Source organism: Cyrtonyx montezumae, unplaced genomic scaffold (genome assembly GCF_038088225.1).
Source record: "Cyrtonyx montezumae isolate F1298 unplaced genomic scaffold, pur_monq_1.0 scaffold_3, whole genome shotgun sequence".
Classification (NCBI taxonomy): Eukaryota; Metazoa; Chordata; class Aves; order Galliformes; family Odontophoridae; genus Cyrtonyx; species Cyrtonyx montezumae.
The window spans coordinates 45,430,804-45,451,791 of NW_027072034.1; the positions used below are offsets into that span (position 1 = coordinate 45,430,804).

The window sequence follows — 20,988 nt, forward strand, 5'->3', positions numbered from 1 at the left end:
TTCTCCCTGCATTTTTGGCTCTGACATGAAAGGAAAATGTCTGCCACGTTAGTTTTTAATTTTTGTGATCTCTTTTCCTTTTAAGATGGCTTGTCTGCTCATACAGTAAAACCAAATGCTGATTTTAAGCAGGGTGTAGGGGTTTTGCTTAAAAGAAAGAATATTCTGATGTTAGCCAACAATGCAAAAATGTGAAAGTAAAATGTTTACTGAGTTGAAAAATTCCATTTTAAACATATTCTTGGAAATGCCTGTATGTCAGACAAGGAAGAACTGAAGCCTAACAGTGAAAATAACAGAATGTGTATGAGAAGCAACATGGGAAATGTTGCATGAGGGAGGTTTCACAGGATGAAAAGCATGTCTTCACCAAGAGGCATGGCTGCTAGCAGAGGCACCACAGCACAGGTGGAGGCACAAAAACCTTCCTCTCATTCATTCCTAGAAAACAAACCAGAACCGTGGCCCTCTGGGACTTCCCCAGCTGAACAGCCAAACCCTTTCCCAAAAACAGGAAGGAAAAAGCTGATATTGAAGGCAGGCTGCAAAGCCTCAGGCTCTGGTGTGGTGGAGATAGTGCCCACCAGAAGCACTGAGGCTGGGAACTATCTGTGGACCTTTGACATGGCAGGTAGGAGAAGCTCATCATCTGCAATGCCTGTGATGTGAACGAAACACGAGGTGCAAGAGGTGCATCCAAGAGAGACAGATCCCCTCTCAAAGCCTTGCCTTGAGTGTAGAGGCAGAGGCTTTGAATTTTACAGAGGCCAAGGCTGCCTGTCAGGGAGGCAGGAAGGAACCAGTGGGTGTTGGGCCTGCACCTGGGGAAGCTTCCTTCCGAGCTCTGGAAACAGGTTTGTGCCATGCTTTCCACGTGAAAGAAGCATGGAGAAAATGGCGAGGCGCACATCCAGAAGGAAAAGGTATCTGACTCCAAGCAAAGCTCACACTGAAACAAGTAATTACAGCTGCTACCACTTTGCAGAAGCAGCTGGAGAAAGTCTCTGGGACAGAAACCAACACCATCATGGAGTGGCAGAGCCTTTCTGTGCAGGCTGCTGAAATAAACATTATCTCAGCCATTTACGTTTCATTTGAGTTCCAATCCATGTTGAGCATTAGTACATATATCAGCCAACTGTATCTGCTTAGCATGATGAAACAGAGATTTAATTTTGCTTAGGACTGACATTGTTAACAGCTATGCTTTCCTTCAGCTAAATCAATCACCTACCACTTTATTAAATATGATTTCTTTCAGCCTCTCTGACTGCCTAATAAGCACTCTGAGGCAGGAATCAGTAGTTCATTTCCCCCACCCTCCCCAGAGGAAATCCCACACATCCAAGCAACTATTTGCAGATGACCTCTGAAAAGGAAAGAGAAAAAAATGTTTTGATGGACTGTTCTGTGAAGCCAGTTTCTACTGAGATGGCTAAACAGAATTTAGGACCATTATTTTTACCATTCAAGTTGGAAAATTTTTCTTGCCTTACGTTACATATTCTCTTCTTGCTGCTTCTACCTGTGACTTGTTTTGCAGCTTCAAGCTTCACACCCACACCCTTCTTTCCTCCCACTCTCTTTGTCTCTGTAAAACAACCCTGTCATCCATGACTTCTTCATATGCCATTCCCTTCAGCCTCACCAAGGCCTGGATCATTTCATCTCTCTCAGAGGTTTCTCTTTTCCACACACTTCTGTCTGCAACTTCATTTCATGGTGATCATATAAGGCATTTTCTCTGTCTCTCTGTGCTACTCCCTGCCTAAATCCTCTTCCTCCATTCTCAGCAACGTTACATACAACCCTTTTCCATTTCTCCCTATAATTTTTATGCTCTATGCAGCAGTCTTCTTCAGCCTTGTCCTTTGATTCAGCTCAAAACATTCTTTCACTTTCACCATATTTCTCATAAGTCTTTGTAGATCCATCCAATCCCTTTGCTGAATAGCTCCAAGTCTGCCATCTGTGTTCAGGCTGCTTTCCTCCTTCAGTTCACCCTATACCACAGCTTAATGTCCTGCACTGATTTCATCAGCTATATTCTCAGAACTCAGTTTTCTTTGTTTTTCCTTCTTAAAAGTATTCCTGTATCTTTCAGCTTCATACTCATGGTCTTCTTTTCCTTGGTCATTGTCAGTCTTTTGATAACTTCCATATAATGAGTATTTGTCTCTTTTCTGTTCCCTGCATTTCTTCTTTCCTGTCTCCTTCTATCTCAAGGATTGTTGCTCACTTTCAGCCTTCTTCACACTTCACCCTAGGCTTTTGCCTCTCCTCTACTCCAAAAGAGCTAGTACTGAGACAAGCTTTTCTTCTCCACTACACATTTTTTATCCATCTTCAGTTCTTTTGATTTCTTTATTAAGTAATTCCCATTCTCCAGTTTGAGAACATCTGTCATCTGAAGTAGGTTTTTTGCTACCCTGAATCATCCTCCCTCTTATTCTGCTCCTGCAACTTTGCCCTCCACATGGGGATCTCAACTGATGTATTCTATTTGAAGACATTTGCTTTCCATCACTTTCCATTCTGTATCTCCTTTCCTTTTTCCATGACATATATTAAGATTTTCTCTTTTCCAACTCTTCCATCCTGAAAAAGCTCCTCCTCACTTCTCCAGTTCTCATGCTCCCACAAAAAGACTCCCAACATTATTTTTCTGATCCCCTTTTCACACATAGACCGCTCTGCTCCTCATTTTCATATCCAAGTTCACTAAGCTTACGATATCTCCACTTTCAACCAGCAACCTCTGTAAACTAGACATCTCATCCTCAGCATAGCATAATCTGCTCTTACCTGTCTCTCATCAGTTTTGAACTGAACAAAGGTTCAAAAATAAAAACACAGCATTGAAAATTTGTACTTAATAGGCTTCTGTGACTGTATTTTCTTCAGTGTTGGTGTTTTTTATTTTCCTCTGCATCTGTCCATTACCACTGCAGGATATTTGGAGCTCTTCCAAGACCTGCCTCCAACATTTATGATGACTTACCACTGTGATGACTTGGTTATTATTTTGAATATTCATCTCTTCACTCCAGATCTCCCTGTTTTTATTCAAATGAAATTCTTGAATAAATTGGCTCAGATTTGCTCTTCCAGGACATCACCCTAAGAACAGAATGTTTGAAACAACACCTTTGGTTGCATCTTCTTTGCAGTCACTGTGACAAATCATATCTAGCCTGCCACTTATCTGCACCTTCCACCTCCATCTTTTTTCTCATAGCCAAACCACGCTGTAATTTTAACAAGACTAACATTTCTGGGTGAAGTCATTTTGAATTCATCAACATACTAAAAACTCATCCAAATTTTCATTAAGCCAAACACTGACTGCTGCAACATCTGCCTCCTTACCCTTGCCGTGCACTGTGTTAATAAAAATGCATTACAATTCAGAGAGATCCCAACTTCTAAATTTCCCTCTAACAATCCTATCTTTTGTCTCATCTTATCTTCATAGAATCAGTGCATGCAAATGGAGACTTCTTTTCCAAGTCCATTCATGACCTATCCCCATCACATCGTCTGTCTGCTTATTAAAATTTTGCATCCACATATACAAGTTATCTCCAGTACTGTGCTCAAGTGCTCTTTCTGAATTTGTCTTAAACATTAACAAACATCTCTTAAACTTCAACAAAAACAATTCCTTAAAAATTTTCCTTAAAAATCCCTATTTGAAATTCACCTCTGCCATTATGCTATAGATTTAGATAAGTTTAATAAGTGAACTACTTTATCTTTTCCCAGTACTGTGTCACCTCTAGAAGTACGAGGCTCTGGGTTCTAGAACCATCTTATTTTGGGTTTTCATGATGCCTAATCCAGCAAGGAGTCTATACAGCAGTAGGGCTCTTATGTACAACAGTAATGGTAGAATGTGCTACAGCAGGCAGAAATTGCAATGTATCCCCTGTGTTTATACTGTTGCATAATCTTCTGCATTTTATTTCACACTTTTGAACAATCTTTTCTGTATGTCATATAGACTACAAAAATACAGATTTTTTCCTCTTTTTAAAAATACATTAAAACCCAGTTATGTATTTGATTTAATTGATGATTATATTTAATAGGACAATTTCAGCCTAGAGGTAACATTTCATATATTATTGTTTCATATAAAAAAATATTTTAGCATCTGTAAGCAGATGCTACATGTAGCAGTCTGGGCTTTCCATCAGACATAGCTCACAGAGACGGTTAATAAATCCTAATTCTGTGAGGTGATAAGAGCTCTGAGTAGGGATGCTTGTGGTTTAAGTGAAAATGACTCACTGACTTCAGTAAGATAATAGCTAGGTAATGTAAAAATGCAATCAAGAGAGAAAGAATGAGGGAGAAGTAAGACAGAAGAGGAGAATGAGTATTAGAACTTAATGAGAGAAGAGCATGCTTTGGGAAACAGTTTGTGAAAGGTTGAGAGAGTCTGGAAAACAGAACTGATTTTAAGAAAATAATCACTGGAAAATTAAAAAAAAAACAAGTGTGAGTTATCCTATCTGTTTTCATCCTGACACTACTGCTAGGGACACCACAGCTCCATGAGAGGCAAAGGGGTAGAATATAATGTGCTTGTGAGGCTGCAGTGATGTATGTGTGTGCCATTACTGGGAGATGAGCCAAGAGCTGCACCATCGATGGGTCTGGATTTACAGGAATTGTCCTCAGAACTCAAAGCTCAGACTACTGCAAGGGAAAGCCACCCTGCAATCAGTCCATCTCTCCCCTTTCTTCTTCCAACCAAATGCTGATATAAAACTATGCATTATGCTCAGGCAGGAAACACCTCAGAGGCAAAGCTACCTGTGTGCATTCTGCAGGTGCCTATTACACACAGTAAGACATAATAGGGTGAATGGAATCCATTAACCATAACTGGTCATTACTGTTGAAATAAACATGCGTGGTTCTTTGAAATGTCACATTGTCTAAATTACAATAGTCTGGAAAGAAATATTATTTAACTTTATTCTGTGTACTATTTTTCTGTCATTGAGAAGTTTAAAAATACACTGACTTTAGGATCACAAAAGAACAACAGAAGTGTCTTTGTTAAAGGTCACCATCAGCAAATACAAATGATGCTTTGCAAACAGGATTTCATCAGGTATCAGAATTTTCAAAAACACAATAAATCACAGTAAAAAACTGTTCTGAGTTCAGAATATCTAAACAAATTAAATGTCAATGACACATTTATTCCTCTTTGCTTCTGCAAGTCAAAACAGTCACATCCTGATCTTGCAGGTTATAATTAGGCTGAGTCCTATCTCTGCAGAAGCAGAAGCTTGCAATCTACCCACATACGCTTAGGAAGCCAGAAGAAAGGGCAGTGGAAATGCATAGGAGGAGTCTACAGCAGGTGGCTGAGCAGCACTGTAAACCTATTTATAAACCATAAGGCAGATTAGGTAAGTTCCAGACCACTGGTACTTTTCATTAGCCTAAACAAGTCTTGTTCAGTAAGACAGTATAACTATTTCTTATAGATCAGCACCATTGCTTGTGTTACTTCATGCCTTCTGGAACGGCTCTGTTTGGCTGGGAAGTGCTGAGCAGCATCCCTGCTGGATCCCAAGGCAAATCCCAGGCAGGGTACCACCTGCCACACTGGTGGAGGATGGCTGCAGCACCCACTGAATGGAGGAGTAAACAATTGTGTGTGCAGCACTGGGATGGGAATGACTGCACGGAGAGGAATTAAGCCATTGCAATTTGTTCGTGAGCCCAGTGTTAAAAAAATCAATGTTATCCCATTCAAGAGCAACACCTGCAAATTACAATTTGAAGTATATATTTTAAGAAAATCTTTGTGAAACGATGTCAGTGCAGTTATAGCAAACTCTGCCACCTGAAAATTGTGGCTGTCAGCCTTTTATTGTGCATATTAAATATGCAATGCCATATAGGAAATGTGCAGTAAAATTCTTTTTAAGTTACTGCTAGCTCTGCTGAGAGCATGGGAAAGCAACAGCTGGTTTGTGGAGAGAAATAACAAAGGCAGCACTGCTCCCTTTTGTTGAAGTTTTCTCTTAAGACCCTAGGAAAGAAACAATATCTATTCACTTCTTGGTGGTTTTTGTTTCTTCCGTATGTAGTGAAATGTCACTGCAAGCAAGAATAACGAAATCTGTTCCTATCTGTGTGCTAATTTTTGTACTTTCCAGCTATGAGAAACTCCCATTGACTGCTGTCTGTTTAAAGGCTTTTCTAAAATGCTGTGCTAGGATCTTACTCCATGTACTTACATTTATACCCATTTAAGCTGTGTGGACAATGGCGCATACTCAGTATTCTCGTGCCACTCCCTCCACATCCATTGATGCTCACATCACATTTTTTCCTACCTGGTTGTGTCAGTGGCACTACAGGGATGCAGAGGGTGAGCAGCTCATTACTCCTGAAACTCCGTTATGTTGGTCAGCCATCAGCCCTGTAGTTGCTGCTATGCCTGTAGTGGTACTGACTCATGCAGCTCCTAGAGGAGGCACATGTCAGACTTGGCACTTCATGCCGTTTCCAGCAGAACAAATCAGACTTCTCCCATCTGCATGGGAGGGCCAACCTGACACAGAGCCAGCTAGTGCCTGGGGTACCAAAAAAGGAAGCCAAGACAATCTGGCTGCCTTTTTCACGTGTTCATCTCTGGCCTGGATCACTCCACATCTCTATTCAGAGTCCCTGAAAAAATAACACTCAGATCTCCCCAAACTGGGGCATGTTCCATTCCTTTTTATGGGAAAAAGACCTGAAATGATATCTTGTTTTGAATGAGACTGAATTCTTACTTGTATTCAGAGTTATGTATGCTTATTTTACTTGATAAAACATGTTTTCCTAATTTATTGACTAAGAATGATAGAATCATAGAATGGCTTAGGTTGGAGGGACCTCAAAGCCCACCCAGCCCCAACCCCTGCCGTGGGCAGGGCTGCCCCCAGCAGCTCAGGCTGCCCAGGGCCCCATCCAACCTGGCCTTGAGTGCTTCCAGCGATGGGGCATCGCAGCTTCTCTGGGCAGCTGTGCCAGGACCTCACTGCCCTCTGAGTGAAAAATTCCCCCCAACATCTAATCTAAAGACTAGCCTAATATAAATATCAAATCTAAAGAGCTAGACTTGGTGGAGCCTAGCCTAGCTTCCCAGAACAAAATCTCTATTTCAGACATGATGCTTGTGTTGGTAAAGAGGGGGTTGACCTCCACACCCATACCTGATTTGCAAGCATTAATCTTGGAAAATTCCATCCTTTTAGCTGACTGATATTTGCCTGAAACTTTTGAAGACAATAAACAAAGATCTGTTGTACTTTGACATTCTTGTTATAACCACAAGATAAGGAGAACAATATTACTGTGAATATTGAAGAAACCCAGAAGACAAGTGGGCTATGATATTTGATATCAGATAGGTAAGATTATGCACTGCTGTCCTTATTAAACCAAATCTCAAGATTAAATTTTATTATAAAATGTTCTCTTTTCTCTGTCACATTGTGTATTATGAGAAACATCCAAAACAAGGCATATCTCAGTAAAAATAGTAACTGCATCATGTTAGAGTGTGAAACTGTGGTTACTTGTGAGAAACACTGTAGGAAAAGAATATTTTTTGTGAAATTATAACAAAAATCCACAGTGCTCTGCTGAGATTTTGTCACAGTAATGTTTCTATCTATGTGTTCTCACAGGAATCCAAGTGATGCACTACATCACTTACAATCTGGCCTCATATCAGAATGACAAGAGAAGCTGATGGAAAAAAAATCATTTTAATTGCAAGCATATGTTACTGGATATTCATTTTGTTATTTTTAAGCATTTAAGCATTACACAGTCATTATATTAATTGTGCCACTCCACCAGAAGAGTTTCACATCAGATATCAGAAAACATTTATCCTCAAAAGGAGTAGTGAGGCAGTGGCTGCCCAGGGAGGCAGTGCTGTTACCACCTCTGGAGGTGTTCAAGAACCATGTGGATGTGGCTCTGAGGGACATGGTTAGTGGGCATGGTGTGATGGGCTGATGGTTGGACTTGATAATCTTAGATGTCTTTTCCAATCGTAATGATTATATGATTCTATTCTGTCTTGGAATCAGTACAGGAAGAGGAGAACAACTGAGGACCACAAAAGCCATAGACCATATGTGGAGTATGAACAATGGTAGCACATTTACTGCTCTTTAGACAACAACATCACATCACTTAAATTCCCTTCAGGTTATTCTTCTGTCTAAGAATGACGTGATACACTCCTGACACTGTACTGTGGGAAGATCTATCCACAAACTGGGAATTTTGGCAGACTTGTGAGCATGTGTTTCAGACGATTGGTTTGACTGCCTGCCATGAACCACACAAATCATCTCTTTAGGAGGCTACAGGAGGGCTTCTCCTTCTGAATAACAAATCTCTGAGGCTTTGACAATGAGGCTGGGTGGGAGATTTGGAGAATCTGGCAGTGGGCCCGTGGGCCTGCTGTCCTAGCTGTCCACATCCCAGAGATTCTTGGCACTGGACTTGTCCTCGCTGGGTTCCACTGAGTGCCCACCTGGCTGGGAGGCATCAATTGCACTCTTAAGCACCTCTGCCCACAGAGCTGCATCCAGGGGAGATGCCATAGCATCATAGAATCATTACAGTTGGAAAAGACCTCTAAAATCATCTCATCTAACCATCAGCCCATCACCTACCATGCCTCTACCCACATCCATCCTGCTCTCCATCACTCCATGCTGTGGGTTGATGCCCTGAGAGCAGAGGTGATGGCATCCACTACAGAACCTCATCTCTTGCACAAAGCACCTTACTACTGAATTCCGGGGAAGTGCTCTGTATGCCATGGCAGATGATGATGAGGAACTGGTCTTTATTCACCACAATGCCCTAAACTCGGTGGCCATGCCTGTGTGGATGTTTTTGAGGTTTGAGGTCATAGAGATGCTGTGGGAAGTGCTGGGCTGGCAATTTGCAACCAATGGCACGCTGCATCCAGCGGACCCCACACGGTTTTCTCATTTAAACAACCACTGTAGCACCCAGGAAAATGGGAGCCGGTTTGGAGCATCGATTGCAGTAGAGCTGCACCGTGCCATGATGCATCCGATACTCAAGGCATCTGGAAGCAGCTTATTTTTTCCGTGAGCAGAGCGGGAAGCACAGCCCCGCGGGCTCCAGCAGCATCGTCTGCAAGCCGAGATTACGGCTTTGTGAACGCGGGAGACATTTCCACCCTCCCGAAGGAGCTGAGCCGAGAGGAAAAAAAGAGGACGGAACCAAAAAACGCTCATCCATGAGGCGAAAAATCCCGAATGAGGAGCCCCGGGGACAGCCCCGCGGCACCAAGCCCGGCCCGCAGCGGGGCCTCTCGCGGCCACCGCCCTCATCCCGCAGCCCCGCGCCCGTTGCTCGGCAGCCGCGAGCCAACCGAGCCTGCCGGGAAGGCGGAGGGGCAGCACCGCGGGTAGCTCCTATTGGTCGAGCGAGGTGAAGGCGGGGCTGGAGAACGCCTTTCTTATTCGCTATTGGTGGAGAGAGCTGTCAGTGCGGGGCGAAGGGCGGGGCCTCGCGGCTAGCGGGGCTGCGTTGGGCGCCGCGTTAGGGCGGGGGAACGGAGTGAGGGGGCGGCGGCGGCTGCGAGGGGAGCGGCGCGAGGGGAGCGGCGCGAGGGCCGCCTTCACCTGTCACCGCGAGCCCACCCCTCCTCGCGGCCGCTGGGATTCGGCTGCGGGCGTGGTCCCTCGCGGTAGCGGCTGCGCCTTCGTCTGGGGAGATCCTGCGGGGGATCCTCCCGTCCGAGGGCGAGAAGCGGCTGCGCGGATGGATGCCGGCTGCCCTCAGGTAGGTGGGCGGGGGCGGAGAGGGCAGTCTCCGGGAAGGCAGCCCGCCATGCAGAGCCCCCCGCCGTGTCCGCTGCGGCAGGCTGCACCCCGGGGTGCTGCCGCGTGGGGGTGGGGGGGAGCGGCCGCGGGGCGGGCAGGCAGAAGCCGCCCAACTTCTCGCTTCGGCTGTGCGAGGACGCGGAGCCGAGGAGGGTTGTGAAATCCGCCGGTGGGCGGCCTTCAGGTGCCGCGGTGCTGCGGGAGGGAAGTTGTGAGCCGTGCCCCGCTGGCCGCGCGCTGCTGCCGGGGGATGCTGAGCGCCCCCGGCTCCCGCTGTCAGCGCTCGTGGCGGAGCTTCCTTAGCGAGCGCAGAGCCCGCTGCCTGCAGCGCTTTGCCCGCTCTGAGCGTGTGGAGCTCTCGCTTTTCCCTCATCGCGTTTCAGCCTGGGGCATTAAAGCCATCCTGGCGCGTAGTTTTCTGCGTTCGCCTAAAATGATGCCCTCTTCAGCAGTGTTCTCAGTGTGTGCGTGTGTGTGTGTTTTCTTGCTGAGCAGCAGAGAGCTTTTAATAAGATGTACCTGCCGGGAGTAGAAGCACAAAGCGCCATTTTAACAGGTGGGCTGGTTAATAGGAGTATGGGCTTTTTTTCCATTGCATGGGCTTGAACACTACCTCGAGTTGTGTGGGTGTGCAAGATCTCTCTCGCTTGGCGATCTCCCCTCTTTGTACTTGTGGTGAGATCTGCTGTTCTACGTCTGTAGCGGCTTTTGCATGGAGTGGCTCAGGAGCACGGCCTTATTTGTCAGCATTTACCTAAAGCTGCAGCATTTGGGGGGGGGGGGGTTAAATGACAACTGCATCCGAGAGCTCATTGCCATATTTAGCCCTTGAGATTTTTCTGATTTGCAGCAAAGCAGCGTTATATGTGGTGGTGGCTGAAAAGAGCAGTTAGGAAGGGAGAATGTAAAGCAGTGGCCGTCGAGTGCTGCAGGGCACGAGTGCTACACCACCGAGTTGGAACTGAAGCTTCCGATTAATGTGAGCTGGTGCTGAGACCTGCAGCCAGCAGCAAAATGAAATACCCATAAAAAAAAAAAAAAAGAAAACAACAACAAAGTAAAAACACATTATTACATCCAATTTCAGATGCTACTGAATGTTGACAATCTCAGTGAATCTGAGATATGATCCAGATTATTTGCTTATTTATTTATTTTACAGTTGTTGCAGCATCCGAACGATTTGGCTTGATTCATTTTGTCTGACTTCATGCTGGGAGTTGTAACAAACCTGTTGTTAACCCTGCTGTCAGTGGCTTGGTTTTCCAGCCTTGAAATGTTTAAACAAAGAAATAGCAGTTCCATTTTAACGACCTCGTGGGTTCTTCTTGTTTATTTCAGAAACGTCGAGGAGAAAATACGCTTTGAGACTCAAATGTAGGAATGTTTACTGTAGCTCTATTCCTAACAAAGCCCTGGAGTATTTCATAAGCCTTTTTTAATAGTGAAATAGCTGCAGGATAGCATCCGAAATCTTACGGCCGCTGAGCACTGTGCAGTCTTTTGCATATTTTTACAAGGAGGTTTGAGCTAGTCTGTTGCAAACCTATTGGAGCACTGTTGTAGCTTAGTGGTAGCACTTGTGGGCTCTGACACCAGCAGTGGCTGTTCCTGTGGTTGTGGGGAGTGAGTGAAGGCTACAAGCGCAAGGTAGAACAAGGGAATCATTCCTATATGCAGAAAACACCCTTTCTCTGTGTACATAATGAAAAGCCAGATAGTTTCCACTATAAAGACATCTATTTATAATGCTGACTATATATGGATGCTCTTGCAGGCTGTTTGCATGTAAGAATTAATGCTCTTTCTGGAACCCACAGCCCTCTTCCATGGGGAAAAAGGAGGAGAAACCTACAGTCTTCTTAGGTATCAAGCTGGGCAAGGTGCTAGTTCTTAATGATGAGAATTTGTTAGAGCATTGTACTCTGAGCAGAGCACAGACGTGGGTCTGCTCTTACAATGAATTGACATGGAAGATGAGTGAAGATGTTGTGAACTGTGTGCTTTTTGTGTGAACAGCACTGGGATGGCATGTATTTCTCATAGGTTCTCAAATAGCAGCGTAATAAATTTCAGCACTGTTTATGAGCTAAACCTAGCGACTCTAGATTTTGAGCTCATTATTATTCACATCAGGAAGTCAAGACATGAGAACGATCAGTGATTTGCTATTGCTAAGGAGAGTAGGTAATGTGATGAGGAAGAGAGTTTAATCCCCGTTTCCAAATTCTATATACTAACTGTAAGGACACATCTTTCTTCTTCACTCACTTGTTTGTTTTGTGAGATGGTTCAGGTGTAGTACCAGGTGGAAGGATATTTCCTTGTGAGTAGTAATATCAGTTTTCTGCATCAGAAACAGGAAGAATTAATTTCCTGATGTGAATGAAAGTGAGCATTAAAACAATGCACAAATGAACAGAGAAAATCATTGTTGGAACGTCAGCCCTCATGCTGAGTCTGTCTAGTTTCATAATATTAAGTATTGATTGAACTCATGAATGTTCACAATGCTGGTGTGTCCATCTTGTCAACCTCAAATTGTTTAGAATGCAATATTAATGCATTTCTTTGTCACTGTATTAAATAAGATGCTTTAGCATAACTGTTAATATCTTGATGTTACCATGAAAGATGGAAAAAAGTAATAAATTCTACACACTTGAATGTTTGCTGTTATAGAAACATTACATACACATTTTTGTATGCATATGTGGAGAGATACATATTTATACACAGTGTGTATTTAACACATATATGCTTCTTGTGTGTATTTTCTGAATCGTGTAGGAATAAGCTCCCGGGGAACTTCCATGCCTGTTTCCTTTAGGCAGAATAGCCTTCCAAAAAAAGCAACTTGTCCATCAGGGCTTTCAGGTTATTAGAGTTGTGCTCTGCTTCTGTGCTCGTGTGGGGACTGATGCCTAAGTTACGTGTTGTTGCTGTGTAGTTAAAATAACCTGTTGCTTTCCTCTTCACTTTCTCTCAAAATGAAGAAAATGTGTATGGAATGTGATGACTTTCCGTGGCACTTACCTTTGTTCCTGTTTTTTGTTTTTTAGAAGCTTTTATTTCTAGCATTCCAGCAATTAGATTTATTTTCTAACGTTACTTCAGAAGAGATGTTAGTGTGGTCTAGCTTGGTTTCAGACTTGGACTTCAAGTATGAGTTGCTTGAGCCCTTTTGAAATTTAGCCCTATATTCAGTGTGTCTTCAACCATAACATAGCTTTATGCTGATGTTTATTTCAGGGAAAAAAAGGGTGGCATTCATAAAAAATAGTTGCTTAGCAACATTTAATATAAACAAATGAAAACCCCATGAAATTTACCCTCTGAAAAAACAGAATGTGAATCAGTTCTGAACTGAGCTGTAGTTGTGCCAGCCACACAGAGCTCCATTATTCTGGTAAGCTGTGTCACTGTCTCTGTTAATCTTCTTTTTGAGATGACTATAGAAATACAGATGTGAATGGTAACACCCTGCTTCAAGCATCTGAAGGAAGAGGGAGGATGTGGCTGTAGGGTGCAGGAGAACGAAACATCAATTCAGCTAGCCAGTATACAAAAAACTTCTCAGGGCTTGAATAGGAAAACAAATTTTTTCACTTCTTTTTTTCATAAGTGGATGTTAGTGTTTAGACACCCTACAGTACTGCAGACGTTCTGCATTCCTAAAGAATTCAGATAAGTTGATGGTGATGTTTTTTATAATAGAGAATTCTTAGGTAGCTTGGTTCATTTGAACTATGTTTTCTTTGATCTCCCCACCTAACAGCTTGGCTTTCAAGCTCATAGAAGTTTTCTATGATCTGAATTGACTTCTTTTTTTTCCCCCTAAGTTCCTACCAAACTGATAATTATCTAGGATAACCATCTGGCACAAGATCACTTGCACTTCTGCTGAGTGCTTGGTTTACTTGGAGTGAGCTTAGTACTTACGAAGATGGCAGCTACTCAGCTGTGGGGCTCCACATGTGTGGAGTAGGAAATAACTGCTGGAGTGCACCTCACTGTATTGGTGTGCTGAGTGTGCCCTGAACATTGCAGACTTGCAGTGTGTGTGTGTGCCTTTTTTCTCCTCTCCCGTTTCGTGTGGATTTTTCAAAGATGGTGGTGAAGAGGAAACTGTGTGCTGGTGTGAGACCTGGAGTGGGTAAGTTTCAGCAGCTTGCTGAAGGGATGTGCATACTCCTCTGTGTTAGCTCTTACAACAAATTTCAACATGTCTGGTGAGATTATCTTGAGTACTGTAGCATGTCATGTTAATTGCTGATTATATAGAGCAGAGAGGAATGACTGACACGCTGGAAGGCTGTGCTGCCATTCAGTGAGACCTGGATAGGGTGGAGAGTTGGACAGAAAGGAACCAGATGAGGTTTAATAAGAGCAAGTGTGGAGTCTCGCATCTCGAGAGGAATTACTACACGCACTGGTACGGAGTGGGGGGTGACCTGCTGGAGAGGAGCTCTGAGGAGAGGGACCTGGGTGTCCTGGTGGACGACAGGTTGACCAGGAGCCAGCAGTGTGTCCTGGTGGCCAAGAAGGCCAATGGGATCCTGGGGTGCATTAAAAAGAGCATGGCCAGCAGGTTGAGAGAGGTGATCCTCCCTTTCTACTCTGCCCTGGTGAGGCCTCACCTGGGGTACTGTGTTCAGTTCTAGGCTCCCCAGTACAAAAAGACAGGGATTTCCTGGAAATAGTTCAGCAGAGGGCTAAAAAGATGATAGAGGGCGTGGAACACCTCCCTTATGAGGAAAGGCTGAGAGACCTGGGGCTGTTCAGCCTTGAAAATAGAAGACTGAGAGAGGATCTGATCCACGTCTGTAAATATCTAAGAGGCAGGATAAGGCTGGGCTCTTCTCAGTGGTGTGTGGTGATAGGACGAGGGGAAATGACCACAAACTGAATGAAGCATAGAAGTTCTGCGCTAGTGTGTGTGGGAACTTCTTCCCAATTCAGTGATGGAGCAGTGGCACAGCTGCACAGAGAGGTGGTGGAGTCTCCTTCTCTGGAGACATTCAAGACCCACCTGGATGCCTACCTGTGCAACCTGGGCTAGGGAGCTGCTTTGGCAGGGGGTTGGACTTGATGATCTCTGGAGGTCCCTTCCAACTCCTACAATTTTGTGATTCTGTGATTGCAGGTTCATCAGAGAAATCTTCCCTGAGTAAACATAATGTAGTTTGTTTAGCATCTTCCAAAGGCTGATTGTTTTATAGAGACTGAGATTTTCTATATGCTATATTTTCAGCTGTTATCTGAAAAAGTAGTAGCAAAATCAAACTGCCTGTAAGATGAGTATTTGACAGAGTCATCTCTTCTTCAAAGCCCTTGTGAGAGCTATTATACTCATTCTAAATTCCTGCTGACCTGCTGCACTCTGTAAAAACTCTATACTAGCTCAAAACAAATTCCAAGGTAAATTTCTTCTACTATTTTTATTATCATTAACACTTGACAGGATTTTTTTTTTAGTGAATATTTGTGGGCACATCATCGGTTAAACATATGCTCAGCTTCATTGATGCTGCTTATGTGGAAGTGCATATGGGATTGGGGCAGTTGTGTGACTCGAGTTAGAGCTGAAGAGATCTTGGGCCTGTCAAAATGCATGGCATTTCAAATAGCAGACAAATGTTTGAATCTTGCATCTTAATTGATGTTTGAAAAACATGAATTTGAAATTAGTTGGCAGACATGCTGGCAGCTCTCAGGTATGTTCTGTATTGTTAGAGTATACCCTGGATATAGGGGATGGGTATGCATTTGTGATGTAACTTTCTTTTTATGCTAGCTATCAAGTGCAATAGTAGTAAGTTTAACTTACGCATAATACTCCTCATTCCAAAGTAAAAGTCTTTATCAATCAAAGAATAAGCAATTGTCGTAGCAGCCAGGGTAGGTGTTAATGTTTCAGTTGTGAATCTGAGAATGTAGACTTGTTTTTAGTGGTATGCTTCTTGATTGCAGGATGGGTGTTGACCAAAGTCAGGATGTATCTACTAATAAATATCGAGTTAAACCCTGCCCCCTCCTCCCCCCCCAAACCGTTTGCTACTGTTTTCAATCTGATTGCTTTGCGAGAATTCTTTGTGAGAATTGACATCAAGATGTAAGAGGCCAATTTCATGCTTTTTCAGCTGTTGTTGGTTAAGAGAGTGGCGTTCCTGATGGTTTACTCTGTTCTTTTGGCAATATGTTCTATGCTGCAAGATGGTTCTCCTTCAAGACCTCTCTAATTGTGCCTGTGCACAGAGTTCCCCTTGGAAGGGAACTCAGGGCTGTCCAGTTACATCTGACCAAAGTGATGTTTTCATTTAAAAAAAATAAGTATTGCTGAGCTATTACTGGGATGAAGTGATGTAAATTTTAGATTTTCTTCACTCTTTATGATGCTTGTTTTTTTCCTTTTACTGTACTCTACTTCCTTTAATGACCGCACTGCCCTATCTTCTTTTATGCACTTGGAGGGAAAATTTCAGCCCAAAAGAAGCAATGGTTTTGGGTGCAAGCATGTTAACTTTTTTGAGTTGGATTCCACTCTCCTACTATTTTATTTTTTTCCCCATGCTGTTAATCTGTGGTGCTCACAAGGTTGTTATTGCTTGTTTGCTTAAGCTGTAAACCTATTTCCAGCCTTTTTGGAAGATGGAGATAGAGTTGACAGTTGCTTAGGAGAGTCCCTTGTGATAGGACAAGGAGAAAAGGCTTCCAACTAGAAGAGAGGAGATCTAGACTGGATATAAGGAAGTTGTTGTTTTGGTTTTTTTTACAAGGGTGATGAGGCACTGGGTCAGGTTGTCCAGAGAGGCGGTGGATGCCCATCCCTGGAGACCCTCAAGCTCAGGCTGGATGAGGCTCTGAGTACTTTGATGTGGCTGTAGGTGTCCCTGTTCATTGCAGGGGAGGTGGGCCAGATGGCCTTTAAGGATCTCTTCCAGCTCAAACCATTCTCCCCATTCCAGAATGCAGTTATCTACCTACATCAAGCTTTAAAAAAAGGAAGAAAAGCTGCAAAAGAAAAAAACCACCACCAAACAAGCCTGTCACCAAAACTAATCCTTGTATGAAAACACCTACACTGAGTCTATGCTCACTTGAGAAGTTTCATACTTCAAAAACTTGATCCTACCTTATGGACCTTTTCACACGTTCCTGATCCATCTGCTTATCTAGCATAGCTTCTCCTCCATCTCTTCACACAGTCCTATGCTGCTGAAATGCTAACCGCCTTTGCAGTTCCTTTAATGGATAGTAGTCTTTCTTCTGTACATTTTCTGTATTTTGTGGAACACAAGGTTTGGGATTTTTCTTTCTCCATTATTGTTGGCATTATTATTATAAAGGATGTTTTTGATTACATACCGTTATAATGTTTTTAAGCAGCCTTTATTTTTCTACTTAACTGTGAAGCCTTGTTTGGGTACAGCATGTGTTCCAAGATGGTTATTTATGGAGTGTGATAGCTGTACATCGTGATGTACAGTCAGTGCAGCATTGATCTGGTAAGTCTATAGACTGAAGCTGCTACTTTATGCAGTATCGCCTTTTATCAAATGGAAAACCTTGAAGAGGGGAGTGGCCAGCGCTGATGAAGTGCTTGGTGGAACAGGTAGGACTTGAAAGTCTTAATTTAGTTTGAGAGGAGCATCTTATGCAATTGCTCCATCTGTCCATCCATCTGTCCACTAGCTCATCCTCCCACCCTGCCAATAACTTCTGAACCACTTGGTCAATTCTCAGGGGAGGAGCAGTGTTCTCCAGCTGTGCTGTAGCCACCCAGGTCTGATGGGAAGCAGCAAGCAGTTGGAGGTGGGACCAGTAATGGGAATCAGTGTGGGCCTGCACTTGGACTCTGGTAACACGTCTTCATGTTGCTTGCTGCTTTTTGCCAAGCTGTTGGGCAAGGTGAAGGTAGTAAGGAAAGTGAAAACGATTCAAAGCTGATAATAATTTGGGGATGTTATTCTAGGAAGCAAGTAAGGGTATGCTTGTGGGTGGATGTGAGACTAAGAGCTGTGGAAGACCTGTTTGACATCACCTGATGTAGCTTGTGCAGGAGCGTAATATAAGGCTTTAAAGAGTTTCCAGTGTTTAAAGGAATTGTGGGAAGGCTGCTCAGTTCAAACCTACAGAGCAGGAAAAAGGAGAGAAATGTAGGTGGAACATCATCTGATATATGTGGGTAAGAGGCTATACATATTTCTGTCCCCAATTTTGTAGGATATGAGCTAGATGCAAGTAGAAAAGTGGCAGCCAGGCACGAGGAATTTCAAACTTAGAGCCTCAAATGTAGAACAGGCGTGGGTAAGAGAGGTCCTATGGCACAGCAACATGAGTTGAAATCACTGAACTATTTCTTGAAAAACATGAAGGGCTGAAACGTCACATACAGACACCAAATTGTTTGCTTGACTTCCTTTAGAAACTATTATAACGCCGTTATAAATAGAAACAAATTTCAGTATGAAGATGGCAGGTTGGGATGCACACAGTAATAATAACGAAACGGTACTTTCAGAAGGCGAACCCTGACTCTACTTTTCCTAACCAAATAGCTGTTCCTGTTGTTGGGAGATTATTAAATGTTTCAGTAATTGTGTACATATTGATGTTTTACTTGCCTGAAGCTCTGTGAATGAGAAGCACATTTGAGAAACATGACCTTACTTCTGTCAACACAGTTGTTTTGTAGTTGCTTCTGCTGACTCAAATTGTGACTCACGGGGGGGGGGGGGAAACAGCGTGTATACTCGTAATTAATTTATTTGAAATTCAGGATTGCTTTATCTATGAGTTTGGAGACTGAGAAATGTTTGTCTTTTTTTTTTTTTTGATGTTGACTTTTTCTTGTGGGGTAAATAAAACTGATTTATGCAGGTTATTATAAAATAGCAGTGACTAAAACGGTGTTGGAAACGTGTCTGGGTGAGGGGAGATAGCAGAGTATTTGTATTAAGGCCAAAGTCTACTCGACTTTGATTGTACAAAGTACTGAACAACCCTGGGAGACCAGGAAGCCTATCCTGTATTTTTCCACACCAGTAAAATGGGTGACCTTTTGTGTGACCGTTCCAGTTATGTTCACTTAAAATAACGTTTGAGCTATTGTTGGGTGTTTTCAATGAAAATGAAATGGCAGACCAGGCTCGTTAACTTGCTCTTCTTCAAAGAAATTAGCAAAGAGGAACCATGCTGTCCTTTCAAATAATTGGCCTACATGGAGCTCCAAAGCTAGTGGAAAAAGATCGTTCCAACTACAAAAAATAGGAATAAATTATTTCACTGAATGTATTTTCCAACTTTAGCATCAACAACTTTTAAAATACTAGTTCTAACAAACACTTTGAAAGCTTTCAGGTTTTTACAGAACTATGAGAACAGTCACTGTGGTTTTTGCTTAGTGACTATCAACCTTTATTGAGATTTTTCTGATGTTCCTTAGGGTTTAATAGAACTTTGTGCTTCCTTCCTGGTTTTGATAATTTGTGATCCCTCCTTAGCTCGTGAAGGACAGCAGAGCTGCAAAAGAAGCCCCTGCTAAAAAGCACAGAGGTTTGTTTTGCCCTGTGCGCTGTTACCACCCACCCAACAACTATAGATATCGCCAGGTTTGGGCTTGCACTTGACTTGCACTATAAAATGTATAAAGGTGGATAGTGTAGAGGTGAGTAATGCTTGAAAATAATGAATGTAGGTTGGTACTGTAAAACCATTGGGATAGGGGTAATGTAGTGGGACTCACATCCTAATTGGTGCCTATGGAAGTAGCTGTACAAGTTGTGAAATGAATGCTGTACATGTAAATTACCAAATGTAAACAAATAGAAAAATTATGAGTATACCAATAAAAGAGAAAATGGTACTTTTCCTGTCCTTGAAGTTCAGAATATACTGCTGAGAATTAGGTGGGGGAGGCTGTGTAACATGAGTGGAATGGAAAACAGGGACAAATATGACTCGTCCTTGCTGGGTGTGCTTACAGGTTTATCATCAGCTCTGGAGTGCTGATGTGCAAGCACTGTGCAATGGGTCCTATGGAAGTGTCCATGCCTCGTGCTCAAGGCTTCTCAGCCATGTAGTCCAGCACAGTGTCATGGTTTCTGCTGGGCTTGGGCCTTCTCTCCTTCTGGAGACGAAGCTGCCTGGGTTTGCTGTGAAGAATACATATTCCTCTTTATCTAATGTGGTGCTCAGCAGTGTCTGTGCCACACTCTCAATGTGTGAGAGGCTGCATCATGGTAAAGATTATAACTTGGGAGCTGCAGATTGAGTTTAATGTTCGTGTGGGACTTGACGGCTCTGTATGTAGCGTATATATTTGGGTGGTGTTAATTTATGAGCTCTCTGTATCTTTTTCAGTCCACCTGTGGAGCTGAAGTAATGGGATTTTATTTAAGGCAAAATGATAGATAAACATGAAAATGGACCTCTGAAACCAATTACGTGTCTGAGATGGATAGTGAATTTTTTCTAACTCGCTTTTCCTTGTCTGATAGTCTCTACTGTTTTATTGAGAACAGATTAAAATAATTGGGTGGCTTTCGTATTCTTATTGTATGGCAGACTGGTGGTAAAGGTGCTTTGCCAAAAAAAACCCCGCAAAAATACATTTGAATGTGATGTGAATTAATAGTGTGCTTCATCCAGTTTGGCTGAGTAGTAGCTCTTAGGATTGTCTTGCTACTGTCTCCAGAATTCATGCTGGGAAAATACTGGATAGTTTTGTTTTAATACAAGAGTATATCTTTTCTGCCTTTCCTATGGGATGTTTAAGAAAAGGAGATGACGATATCATGGAAACAGCTCATCTCCTCTCAGTTGTTTTCTAAGGAATTAAATGTGCTTTTTGACAAATGCCGTATCTTATGCACACATTTTTGCTCTTTAAACAAATACTACAGTATGAAAGGGATCATTTTAAAATCACTTTGGAGGATGTTTTCCGCTGTAATAAGACCAATACCATACAAAAAGTTACAGAAGTTAGTTAAAAGAGAAATAAGTAAGACTTTATAAGTCTTCTTCCTCTTTATCAAATTAAATGAATATTCTTTTTCTAACATTCTTCCTTAACAGTACAGAG

General features: G+C 42.8%; 1 protein-coding gene across 1 annotated transcript in view; it reads left to right on the forward strand.

The window, feature by feature from the left end:
- Positions 1 to 9,825: 9,825 nt before the first annotated feature.
- CDKL5 (cyclin dependent kinase like 5) overlaps positions 9,826 to 20,988 on the forward strand; it is a 121,637-nt gene continuing 110,474 nt past the window's right edge. Inside the window, exon 1 of the mRNA XM_065741363.1 lies at positions 9,826 to 9,858. The gene's annotated coding sequence lies outside the window, so the exon portion shown is untranslated. The remainder of the gene's footprint in view (positions 9,859 to 20,988) is intronic.